Below are 11,784 nucleotides of genomic sequence, written 5' to 3'. Positions count from 1 at the left end.
TTGCTCTCTGAGTTGCGAATTCGCTAATATTAGAGAGTTTATGAAACTCTGTGATTGTTCTACTGCAGAGTTTAACTCTTTTCGATGCTTTTTACAAAGGCTATTTTCAGAGAGCTTGTTTAAAAAAAAATATTGTAAAATAGTTTGTTGTTATTTGTGTGGACTTAACTTTGTTTTAGAGTGTTCATATGAGAGCGGTGTGCCGAGTTTACCATTTACGAAGTATCAACAGCTGAGATTTAGGTTAGAAAGACTTATGTACCTTCCGAGTATTCATTATTCGCAATACTCGTAGAAATAAAAATGAAAAGTCCAATGAAAAATAAATGACAGAACACATAAAATTATATAAATGTTTATCTAATTACTTTAAATCTTGTTTACATTTTCGTTCAGGAGAAAAAGCTAATATTTCTCAGTAACACTGCACAATGTTTTGCCAACCGTTGCCAGCGCCGACCAACTTTTGAGAAGCTGAACAACGGATTGAATGACCAAACGAGCAACTCAACTCGTACGAGTTGCCAACGAGTGCTCACACACAGCTGTGATTGTCTTGTACCAGTTGACATTAATGTGTACGTTCGTTTACGTAGCGAACTGTGTGTGTGTGTGTGGGAGCAAACGAGTAAAATCAACAATGCCACCAACGCCTCCACCACTACGACGCGCTTGTGAGAGGTTAGGAAAAGTTGCTGTGAATAACCCACGACTGAGCAAACAGACACTTGAATGGCCATGCCCGCTGACGACCGTCGAGTGAGCCAACGAGCGCTGCTCCTCCCCGCACACGACAACATTACGAGCATACACACGAAACGAGTACGCTGACGAACGCATGTATGAATGGGCGAAAATCCTTTAGTACTGAAAAGGTCGTGGTTTTGTGTAGTCGTCGTTTGGAAAAATAGCGCAGCAGCGCAGCTACGTTTTTTCAGCTTTTGACGGTGTGTCGCGTTGCGGTGTGTGTTACTCTAATAATAAATGTGCAAAAATATATACACGAATAATATTTATTTTCCACATAATAAAGCAAAAATTGTCAAATAATTGGAGTTCAAGAAATATATGTGTAACGCCACATTGACGGAAGTTATAGAAGTATGTATAGAAAATGCGTTAAACAAGTTGGGCGGTAGTGAAGCAAACGATTAAATAAGATGCGTGCATATAAACAAAACAGGCATTGATTTTTGTGAAAAATTGCTTTCAGCACACAAAAAAAAAAAAAAACATTTCAACTAACAGTGCTTGAAGTGCAATGCGGTGTAATTTAATGCATCTGCGCGCCTAAAAGTAGGCTAAGCTTTCATTTTAATGTTGTAAATGCCAGCAGTTTGCTGGAGTTTCATGGTGTAGTGCGCGCGTGAAAAGGCTCAACGCATTATTTCTACAGAGTACATCTTATATGTGTTTGTGTGAGTGTAAGTAGTCGCCGGCAAACATAAATAAATACACCAAATATTCAATTAAACAAAATAACGGCAGTTGGGCAATTTTGGTGTTCTGAAAACTGAATTAGTTCTATTTGCGTGTGATATTTGCATGTAACGTGTGTGTGCTTGTATGTATTGGTGTGCCTCAGCATGATTATGGTAAGCACGGTAAGCCTGAAAGCATGACAATCCATGTCAAAAAAGTTTTGTTTACTATATATATTGGGGTTGCGGTGTCTATTATATAATAAGACAACATAAAGCTAGATTGTCTTTCATTTGTTTAAATATTGGAGATAGAATGTTTCAACAGAGTGTGATCATATGTTATTGCAAGTGGATCTTTCAAATCATTAAAATTTCAGAAGCCACAAAGTTCTAGCCCTCAATTAAGCTGAAGGTAAATACGTTTGTATGATGTGTTAAACATCTATTAATTTTAATTCGAAATTTTAATAAAATAAAACTAAATGATTGCATTCATAAACTGTGGTCTGCAATTTTTCATATTCTAAAATCTATTTCTTTTTATTTCCAACATAATTATTTTTTAAAAAACAAAAATAACGTCACTTATAAGCCTAGCGTTTGACATAATACTTCTGTTTGGTGGCTCTAAAAATAATAGGTTAGCCTCAATGAAATTTTCAACAGCAAGCCTTTACCAAACGCCAACTTTTTCCAAAGCAGCTATGTGTTCGTAGTGTCTGTTTATTTTTAATGATTTTTAATGTGAAATATTTTAAATATCAAACGTCATTAGTTTAAAAACTCACAGAGCCCGTAGAAATATTAAATAACATAAGTACAGTGCACATATATAATTAGTCCATAATATGCTCCTAAATGTATGCTTCTAATAATACGTGTAATTCTAAAGTTCATACATGCATAATGCACTATGATAACAATGTCAACAGCAATTAATAAGTATGTAGATGATTCGCCCCTAAAAGTATGCTTCTACGACGTCACCACAATTTAACATACCTATTTTCCTGTTTTATTAGTGTTACGGTAAAATCATTCCTCTACCCGCTTTGTATGCCACTTTGGCTGTTAAGTGCCGTAAAGTTTGTTTTTTGACGTCTGAGTACATGTAATTTGTTCGACTAAATTGTTTCCCAATAGGCGTATATTATATCAGCATATGAGCAATATTGAGTTGTTTGTACAAATAGGAAAAATGACCTATAATTTGAATTACAGTCAAAAGTAAACATTTCAAAGAAAATTGTAGGGAATTTGTTTTGACTCAACTAAGGAATTAGACTTGTTGACACGTGCCCATAAAAGTATGCTACTCAATGCATTGAAATCATAACGAGGAATTAAAAATTGAATGAAATAACCTGTTACATGTATTCTAAATAGAGCAAAACCATGTAAATATGTCAATAAGGAACACATTTTGAACTCAAACACTAAACTACTTACGCCCCCAAATTGTGGAATGTTGCTGGCCCACAAGTTGTGCGTCATTGAAGCCGACAATTTCACGTAAAATTAAGCATTTCCGCTCAAAGCGGCAGATACGAAGGCAGTTCGAGGCTTTTGCAGAGCCAAATCAGTATTGAAAGTGCAGTCAGAGTGTGCATATAGATATTTAAAGGATATTCTAAAAAAAATTGCGAAAAAGCAACAACTTGCTAACAGTATACGCCAAGGAAAAATCGAAGTAGCAGGGGTAATAACAGTGAACTAAAGTTTACTCAAGCACGAAAAAAGGCTTTTAAAGGCTAAAATTGTTGAAACTTTTTGTTTGTAAGGTTGTGTATGAGCGTTAGCTACCATGTGTGCATGTGTGTATATGTCAAATGCCAATAAACTTGTGTACACCGTTGCTTGGGTAAAGTGTAAAACAACTCTTTATATTATCTTTCATACACCTTCGCCGTTTTTTTGTTTATTTTTTTACTTAAGTAAAGCTTATAGTTCATAAAATGTGGCATAAGCGCCAGAGTGTAGCATACCTCCAGGCGTATATTAGCAACCGAAACGTGTGTATGTGTAAAAATTTACTACACAGTTTATGTGCGGACGCACGTGGCTCATAAATTGTTTGCGGTAAACGAAAAATACATCAAAAGCGAGGCACATAAAACAGTCGATCAGCAAATGGTTGCTATGTGCGCCTACAAATAGGCTATAACGCTAGTTAACAACCAATATTACTACTTATTTTGAGCGGTGTGCTGCGTGGCCATAAATCATAAGGTAAAATAATGCATTAAGGAAACGTGAAATAAATATCAACAGGCGTAAATTGTACCCGAATGAGCGGTTGGAGAAAAATAACCAAAATTTGGTTGGCAAAAATGAAGTGCATTTGTGATATACTAAAGTAAGGCTAAGCAGGACATAACATTGAAAGATAAGAAACATTAAAGTGCAAAACTTTTGTATATAACTTTTGTTTGATAAATATATAAAACAAATTAAATTTTGAAATTTTTGAAAAAAAAAAAAAAATAAATAAAAATACCAATGGATACATTGTGGCGTGCTAAATTAGGAAGCACTAAAGGAGTATTTAATAGCATCCAAAATATGTCAGCTAAGTTGTGTAAAGCTTATATATTAGCAAGTGTAAAAAACATTGGTGCGCAAACTGATTGTTTGAGATCAAAGTGCCTTACATTGGTGTGTGGACTAGCAACTGTTCGAATTTTGTCGAAGCCAACATCTTTTGGAACACTTTATATGAGGTAAGTAGTTACAGCAGCATGCCAAAACTCTGTATACATATACAACTTTATATTGAAAATATTTTTTTTATTTTACATAAATGCTTATTAACTGAATTTGTATAGTGGTCTTGTAACCGGAGTTCAACAACTCGGATTTAAAAATAGTATTGTCTATCGGAAAAGCGTGATTATGTTATATATCTCTTGCTATTAAGGAAAATATGCCGGTTTTGGGAAAAGAGTTTGTAATCCTTTGAAATCTGTACCAGAATATGAGAATTTTGACAGGAAAAATTTTTTATCGTATTTCTTAAAATAAAAATATTTTAATACATTTTTTTTCCACATCTAGGGTGCCATTAAAGATTTATTATACATTTGTTTTACCACAACCAACATTTGTTTTGGAAGAAAATATAATTTTTATGCATTTTCTGCGCTATCCATGCTGCCTTTAGAGAAAAAATAGTCGTCCTTTTATTTATAACGAGCTATATCTAGAATTTCAAGTGCGGCCTAGCACTCAAATCACCAAAATTTTTTTAATTTTCCTGTTCTGAAAATTAGTAGCCGCTGGAACAATATTTAAGCAAAAGTTCTATTCAATGTTTAGTCCTGTGCTTTGGTATAAAAGCGACATTCAAACGACTGCATTTAATGGAATTGGATGGCTTCGAGAACTTGCTACTTTTTCTCGAAAAATTCATCAATTTTTCTCCAAAAAATTTTCATGTGTCTGATATTTGTGTAGTTCAGTCGCGATTTATTTTTCTCATATAAAAATATTTTGCATAGAATTACTGGCTTATTGACATAGTCTCTCTAAGTCTCGAAGTGCGATATATGTGAATTTTTTTGAAGATCCATTAGAAGTGCTAAGTGGCAAGGAAGCAGGATGTTAGTCCCTAAAGAAAACTTCCACAAAGTGATATGAGGGAGTCACGGCTCAAATTGCGAGAATAAAACTACAACTTATTTTTTTTTTATATTTATACTAATAAACAAATATGTACCATTTTGGTCTACTTTTTGCCATTTTTCCGCACGAGCTATTATTTCAACAGAGTAATCATCATCTAGAACGGAAACGAGCGAACCATTGCTGTGCTACACGAACTGATACAGCATCGTCTCCGTAAACTTCGGTGGCTTTCGTGGAATTCTTTCCTTTTTTATACAAAAATTTCAAAATATAGCGAGTTTCTTCATTATTTTCACTAATTTTTGAAAAAACTTCCCCTAATTTAATTTTTTGTTTAGTTAAATGAATTTTAAAATCTCACCTTTCCAACACTATATGGTATGACACAATGTGATTGGTAGTACTGGAGATACACGACTACAACGAAATCTACTGACAAAATACGAAAAGACTTTTTAGACTACCCAATAATAATAATAATGTTTTAAATACGCTATTTTCTCAAACTTCGAAAATAATATCTGAGACTTTATACGCAATTTCTTTAAGTTCTTAATAACTTAATTTGCTAACCTGCTCCTTCACGCAGCATTTTCCAATAAATCAAACGGCTTACTTACAACTCTATCTGCAATTTATCAAAGTTGCATAAGTGTGTGCCACATAGCCATGGCCTCATTTAAAATGCTCACCATTTGAATAAAATCTTTTTTCTCACTTTTAATTTGTACCAATATAATGGACCGCAGCCTTGGACCACAAGCTGGGTATTCGTGTCAAACTGAACATGATTACAATTGGTTACATGTTGGCAGCTGCCAGCTGCTCGTGCAACTCGCGCACAAGCATGCATGTGTGTAGCTGGCATATGTGCATTAAAATGTGAGAGTAACTATAAAAGTAATATGACAGCATGCAGACAGGTGTATGTGTGTTGGTGTGTTTCCGACATATAGCCGGCGCACAGCGGGTGTCGCTGCTGCTGCTGTTGCAAGTATGCATACGAGCGCTCCTACACTTGATTGCTTGCCTTTATTTAATTTGCCGCAAGTCAAACGAAAAGGATGAAGTAAAATAAATTTCGAGGAAAAAAGAAAGATACGCCGGAATAAAGTAGCGCGTCCAATTGTTAGTGTATGTTACATGCTGTATATACACGCAAATATAAAAAATACAAAAATACACGTGTATGGGTGTCTTTTGCAAATCCTTCAAGTTTGTTTCAATAGTCTGTCTGATGCTGCTGGGTTCAGGGTTCACACAGTCAGCCTGGCAATAAGTCAGTCAGTTTTTGTAGTTATTTCGTGTTTTTTCTGCTTTCTCGCCTTTATAGCTTACCCACTTGCTGGCGGCGTAAACTGACTTGTTATTCAAGCTAAGTTTTCCGGTCGTAATGTATTTATATATACCCACACATATAAACATTTGTACATATTTTTACGAGCGGTCTTTACGCCTATGTGCTGGCTACATAACCATTTTTATTTCCGCAATATGTGTTGCCTCAACAGTTCCTTCTTCTTAATACAGCGCATACATAATAATATATAATATAAGCAGACATGCAAGTGTATTTATCTTTCATTGCTAAATGCCAAGTAAATATTTTGCTTTTATTTTTGCAGGCTTCATCAGGCAGGTAGTTGATATTTTATGAAGCATTACTTGCTAAGCGCGTGCAAGTGTGTTGTGTGTTTGTGGGTTTTCCTTTATATAATATTTAACTTTCTTATGTCTTCATGCACATGCCTTCCCTCAAGAACATGCATGTGTATATACAGTTGTGTGCGTGTGTTGAGTTGATTTCCGTTAGCTACTCTATAATCCAAGCTTTGCCCTTTCCCGGCCGGCATCCGCCGCCTGGCGGCTTTGCCTTACAACTTTTATGTGTTTTACAGCAGCCATTTCGTTAGTTGATTTAATGCGCAACTGTAAAAGGGCCACAGGCGGTATTTGCGGAAATTTGCTACAATTTTTGTGTAAACATCGAAAGGTAGCATAGATAAGCGCAATATATGACCGCCTTTGCCAGTTTAAGTGCCTGTGTGGGTTTGTGTGTGCATACGTGTGAGTTTTAAAGAGACCAACAAATTCCCGTACGTGTAAGTGTGTGCACGTATAACTTTAAGTGCAAAGTGCCTACAGAAGTTAAAATGTTGCGGTCCCTCCAGGGCGTATGAGTAACATTTGTAGTACAAACTTGTGGGCGTCTGGAGATTACGAGCAAATCGAAACCTTTTGAGCTTGTCTGTCTATTTGCTTTCTTAAATTTTAAAGTCAACCGATTTTCAGAAATTGCTGTTAGTTTTTTTAGAAATGTTTGTATTAAGCACTTTATATGAAATTCCCTTGAACGTATTTGTTTTTGACACAGACGTTTTGAAATTCATTTCGCTTGGACATAATTTTCAAACAAATACAATTGAAATATTACTTTAAAAATCGATGCCAGCTACCAATGGTTTAGCAATAAACGTAAATTCTAGCTTTCTACCCACCAAATCGTCAATGAAGCTGACTGTAAGCTTTAAAACCAGTTAGTTTTATTTTATAACTAGATGATGTTCGGAGACTTGAATTGAATTAGTCAGCAGTTTTGTAAAAATGCGTTTATAAAACTCAGAATGACGATAATAAAGGCACAAACGTAAGAAAGTTAAGTTGTTGGAACAAATTAGAATAACATGCTTTCACAGCTCTCATGGCAGCTTTAAGCTTATACCACCTCTTGACAATTACAAAAAATTCAAAAAGCATACATTTTCATCAAATTTTCAAGTTTTTCTGAGTCATTGTTATTGCTTTTCTTAAAATTGGGTCAGCTTTTAGGGCAGTTCGACAAAACTCATGGCCCTCTAACTCATACCAGCCCATAAACAAAGGCGTTCCGGTTCATTATTTTTCATATAAATAAATACAAACAATTTTTCTATGGATGAGATGCCAGATTTGGCATATTTATTATTTTGAAAACATGTTTTAAACTCTTTTGTATTTATGGCATGACAGTATCACCTAAATCCCTTTATTACAGAAAACTACAAGATAAGGCTAATTTTTATGAACTCCGACATTTATACAACCAAGTAATATTTATGCTGAAAATGTGCATATTACAAAGTACGAAATATTGCAATAAATTTTGACTCCCGTGCTCAAATCATTTACATGTCTAGTAAAAATGTGTACCGCTGCGTATACGCAACCTTCATAACATTTAACGAAGCGCATGAACAAGGTGCCAAATGCCGCACAGAACAAAAGCAAACATGAAAACAAAAGCAAAAACGCAGACAGTGTAAAATGAATTGCAATTTGTAGTCACATCAATCGAATTTATTTGCGCCGCTAATTACGCTGCTTTATATAAAAAATACCTTGCGCAGTTGGAATGAAACGCGCGCTTGCAGAAAATAAAGTGTAAGCGATAAATAAAATTAAGCCAATTAAAAGCTTAAATTGCCGTGCAGGCAAAGTAAAATAAGCGACTATGAAATAACGGGGAAAAATATCTGAAACACGGCATGCGAATAGTTATAAAATATCATTAGTGGGAGAGAGCGGCAAAGGGAGCAGCGAGTGGGCGTGAGCGTGAGTTTATGTGGGTAGAAAATTTTCTTAATCCCTTGGATTAGTGGTGTAACCGACTAAGCGGAATTGGTGATGTTGCAACGCGTTTCAGCATGCAAAGCTTTAGTTTGTCGATAAAAGCTTTGTGCAATTGTAGAATTAGCTTTAAAAGCGGTAGCTGTTTATGTGCTTGAGGTTAGAATTAACTGAAAAATCTGAAAACAGTTAAAAAATTAACAAAACTTCCATACACGAACTCGATTTCTTCTTCAATAAAGCATTTCTCCATATAAGAACTTGATTAAGGATGGCCAGTTTGAGTTTGTATGGCAGATATATGCTTTAGTGCAGAGCCGCTCAAAATTTTTCATGCCTATACTCGGAGTATAGGCAAGCAAATGCAGTCGAAGCATGTACGCTATGACGCTAATTCTGCCAGCGTCAAAAATACACTCGAAATACAGGAATTCAGTTTCGAATAAGCATATGGAGGACTTAATGAGAATCAAAACTTACGATCGTGAAGTCGATATGGAAAAAATCTTGGAAAGTTAAAAAAAATTAACTTAAAATTGTTGTTGTTCTTAATTGCTTTTTTAATCAAAAACCATATATTTTTATTTTTTTTCTAAATTTTTAATAACAAAATAACAAAATAGCACGATTTCACTCAGTGTACTAAGCAAGCACGCGCACACAATCACACGCTAGCAGATATCAAATGTGTGATTGTATGCGTTGGTAAATAAATTGCGCATTATTTTGAGCGGCTCTGCTTTAGAGGTCCGATATGAATAATTCCTGCCGAAAGTTGCATTAGACAACAATCCCTGTCAAATTTCGTTAAAATATCTTGTCAATTAAAAAAGTTTTCCATTTAAGAACTTGTTTTTGAACGATTAGTTAAATGGCAGCTATATGCTGTAGTAGTTCGATATTCTCGGTTCCAACAAATGAGAACCTTATTCAAGAGGAAAGAACGTGTACAAAATCTCAGATCAATGCCTCGAAAACTGAGCGACTATTTCATATAAATAAATACAGACAAAATCAGCTCGTCAAATTCATTATTAATAAATATATTTCGGGGGGATTTCTATGCTTCTTGGTGCTACAAACCTTGTCACAAACTTAATAAAACGTGTTTAAGGTATAATAGTTGTTACTATTGGCTATGAAGAGTGCATATGAACATTATAGGTAACATAAGCCATATATGTATGTATATGTGTGTATCATTGAATCTGCTTTGATAGACACACACATGCCAGCATGTAGCAGTTTGTTTGAATGCTGATACCCTTCTTGAGTCTATGGGTCTATGGGTATAAACGAAAGCACAAATTGAAAGAAAAGACGCATGTAACGAAAGCAGTTCGCCAGCAACTAGCACTTGATTCTCATGATTGCCTCAATTGGCCGCTGCCACAGTTGCTACGATTGCTGCTATGGGTATTATTGCTCTTCTGCTGCAGTTTTTATTGCCCTTACTTAGTTGCGCGCACTGCTCACCGCTTACCCAGCCAGACAATCCATCAAGTGGCATTAAGTCAAATGAACAAATAAATTACCAGCCATTGCCGTTTGCTGCAGACACTGCTGCAGTGCGCTTACAAAAATTATTTTATTTTCTCACTTACTCGTTGTTGTTATATTGTACTATGTAACGGCTGTTAGTTGCCGCAACACATGTAGGCACTTGTAGCATGTGTTGGTATATGTGCTTGTGTGTGTGTGTGTGCACAAGCGAAGGTGGTAATGTTATACGGCCGCTCTGTGCTGTTGCTAGCGCTGATCACAAGCAATTGACTTGCTAAGTTCATTGCACTTGTGCGGATGAAAACAAGCTCTGTGCTTTAGTTTCTAAGCGCCACAATGAAAAAAGCCGATAATTAGCTGTTGGATTTTTGTGTAGTAATAATTAATGGGCAAATATGTAAGAGGTATCAGTGTTTTTGAGCGCACACGAGTGTTGTGTACAAGTGCAAATTGCGCGCGGGTGCCATCGAAGTGGTAATGGTGGATGGTTCAGGTATCTATTACAGGGTTCATAACATTACAAGAGGTCATAAATATTGTTTTTCGATGTAAATTGGAAGTAATACAAAACAAATAGTGTAATATGGTTAGTGTAAAATACTATATGTCTAAAGGTGAGTTACATTTTGACTGGGACTTTATTTTCATACATTGCGACAAAAAGCACCCGAAAATTGTAATAAAATTCCTTCAAAGACGGTGACCTCTTCAATTGATGAACATTTAAAAAAGGGAAGGATATGGATAAGAGCTGGATATCTTCCCGAGTCCGTTCGAATGATTTTGGTGGATATTTGGGGTACGAAAGGCATTTTTGAAAGTTGTTACAAGTAATTTGAGGATAAATAAACTACAATTCCGGTGGTTAACAGGTTTTCATTGACATAAAGTTACCGCTTTATAGAAAAGGTGACCACATAGAGGAATTCATAGATGTTAGTACTCAGAACGTCTAGTTTGGCATACAAGAATTTTGTTTTAGTTCTATGCCTGAGAGCTAATTACTCTTTGTTTGAAAACTTAATCTGTCTATTTGAGCCTAACGATCAAAAAGCAGAGAAGTCAGTGGATTATCCAAAAGAAAATGCTCCAAGATACATAAACGGCTGTATTGGTAACTTCGTAGTCTTTACCCTATCCATAGATCTATTATTAAGCTTACCTGAACTTGTGGCTTTGTTCTGCAATAGGAATGAGATGTTAATAAAAGCTTAAATATAACATAAAATATCACTAAATTACGTACTTTTTAAACAATTTGCAGAAAATTTACTAAAAAGAAACTTAATAATTTTAAAGTCAACACTCAAGTCAATATTAAATCCTGAAATATAGACCATACCCAGGAAACTACTTATGTATAAATAATAAAGCGTTTTACTGCCAAACGGTGTATTGTTTCCTAGAAACAAATGAAGGGAGTAAGAGAATAAAAGAAATGCGCAAAGTTGAATTCTAATACCGGCATGTACTTAAGCAATAATATTTAAGCTCATTATACTTCAATATTCAAGCCTCAGCTGACTTCAAGCGCAGTCACTATGCATACCTTCAGTGAAATGGCCAACAAGATGAATTCACTTGCGAGGCAATCAAGTTCTCGGCAACTCAAGTGTCAGTAATACAA

General features: G+C 35.3%; 1 protein-coding gene across 3 annotated transcripts in view; it reads left to right on the top strand.

Moving 5' to 3' along the window:
* Window positions 1-561: 561 nt before the first annotated feature.
* The window catches only part of LOC105230323 (uncharacterized), a 187,572-nt gene continuing 176,349 nt past the window's right edge, over window positions 562-11,784 (top strand). The window contains exon 1 of one of the 3 annotated variants that reach the window (XM_049449239.1): window positions 562-1,418. The gene's annotated coding sequence lies outside the window, so the exon portion shown is untranslated. Of the gene's footprint in view, window positions 4,145-11,784 lie in introns of all 3 variants that reach the window. The other 2 variants (XM_049449238.1, XM_049449237.1) reach the window with 2 other exon arrangements.

Source organism: Bactrocera dorsalis, chromosome 2 (genome assembly GCF_023373825.1).
Source record: "Bactrocera dorsalis isolate Fly_Bdor chromosome 2, ASM2337382v1, whole genome shotgun sequence".
NCBI lineage: Eukaryota > Metazoa > Arthropoda > Insecta > Diptera > Tephritidae > Bactrocera > Bactrocera dorsalis.
Note: the sequence above shows the minus strand (reverse complement) of the source record. Positions and strands in the feature narration are given on the sequence as shown.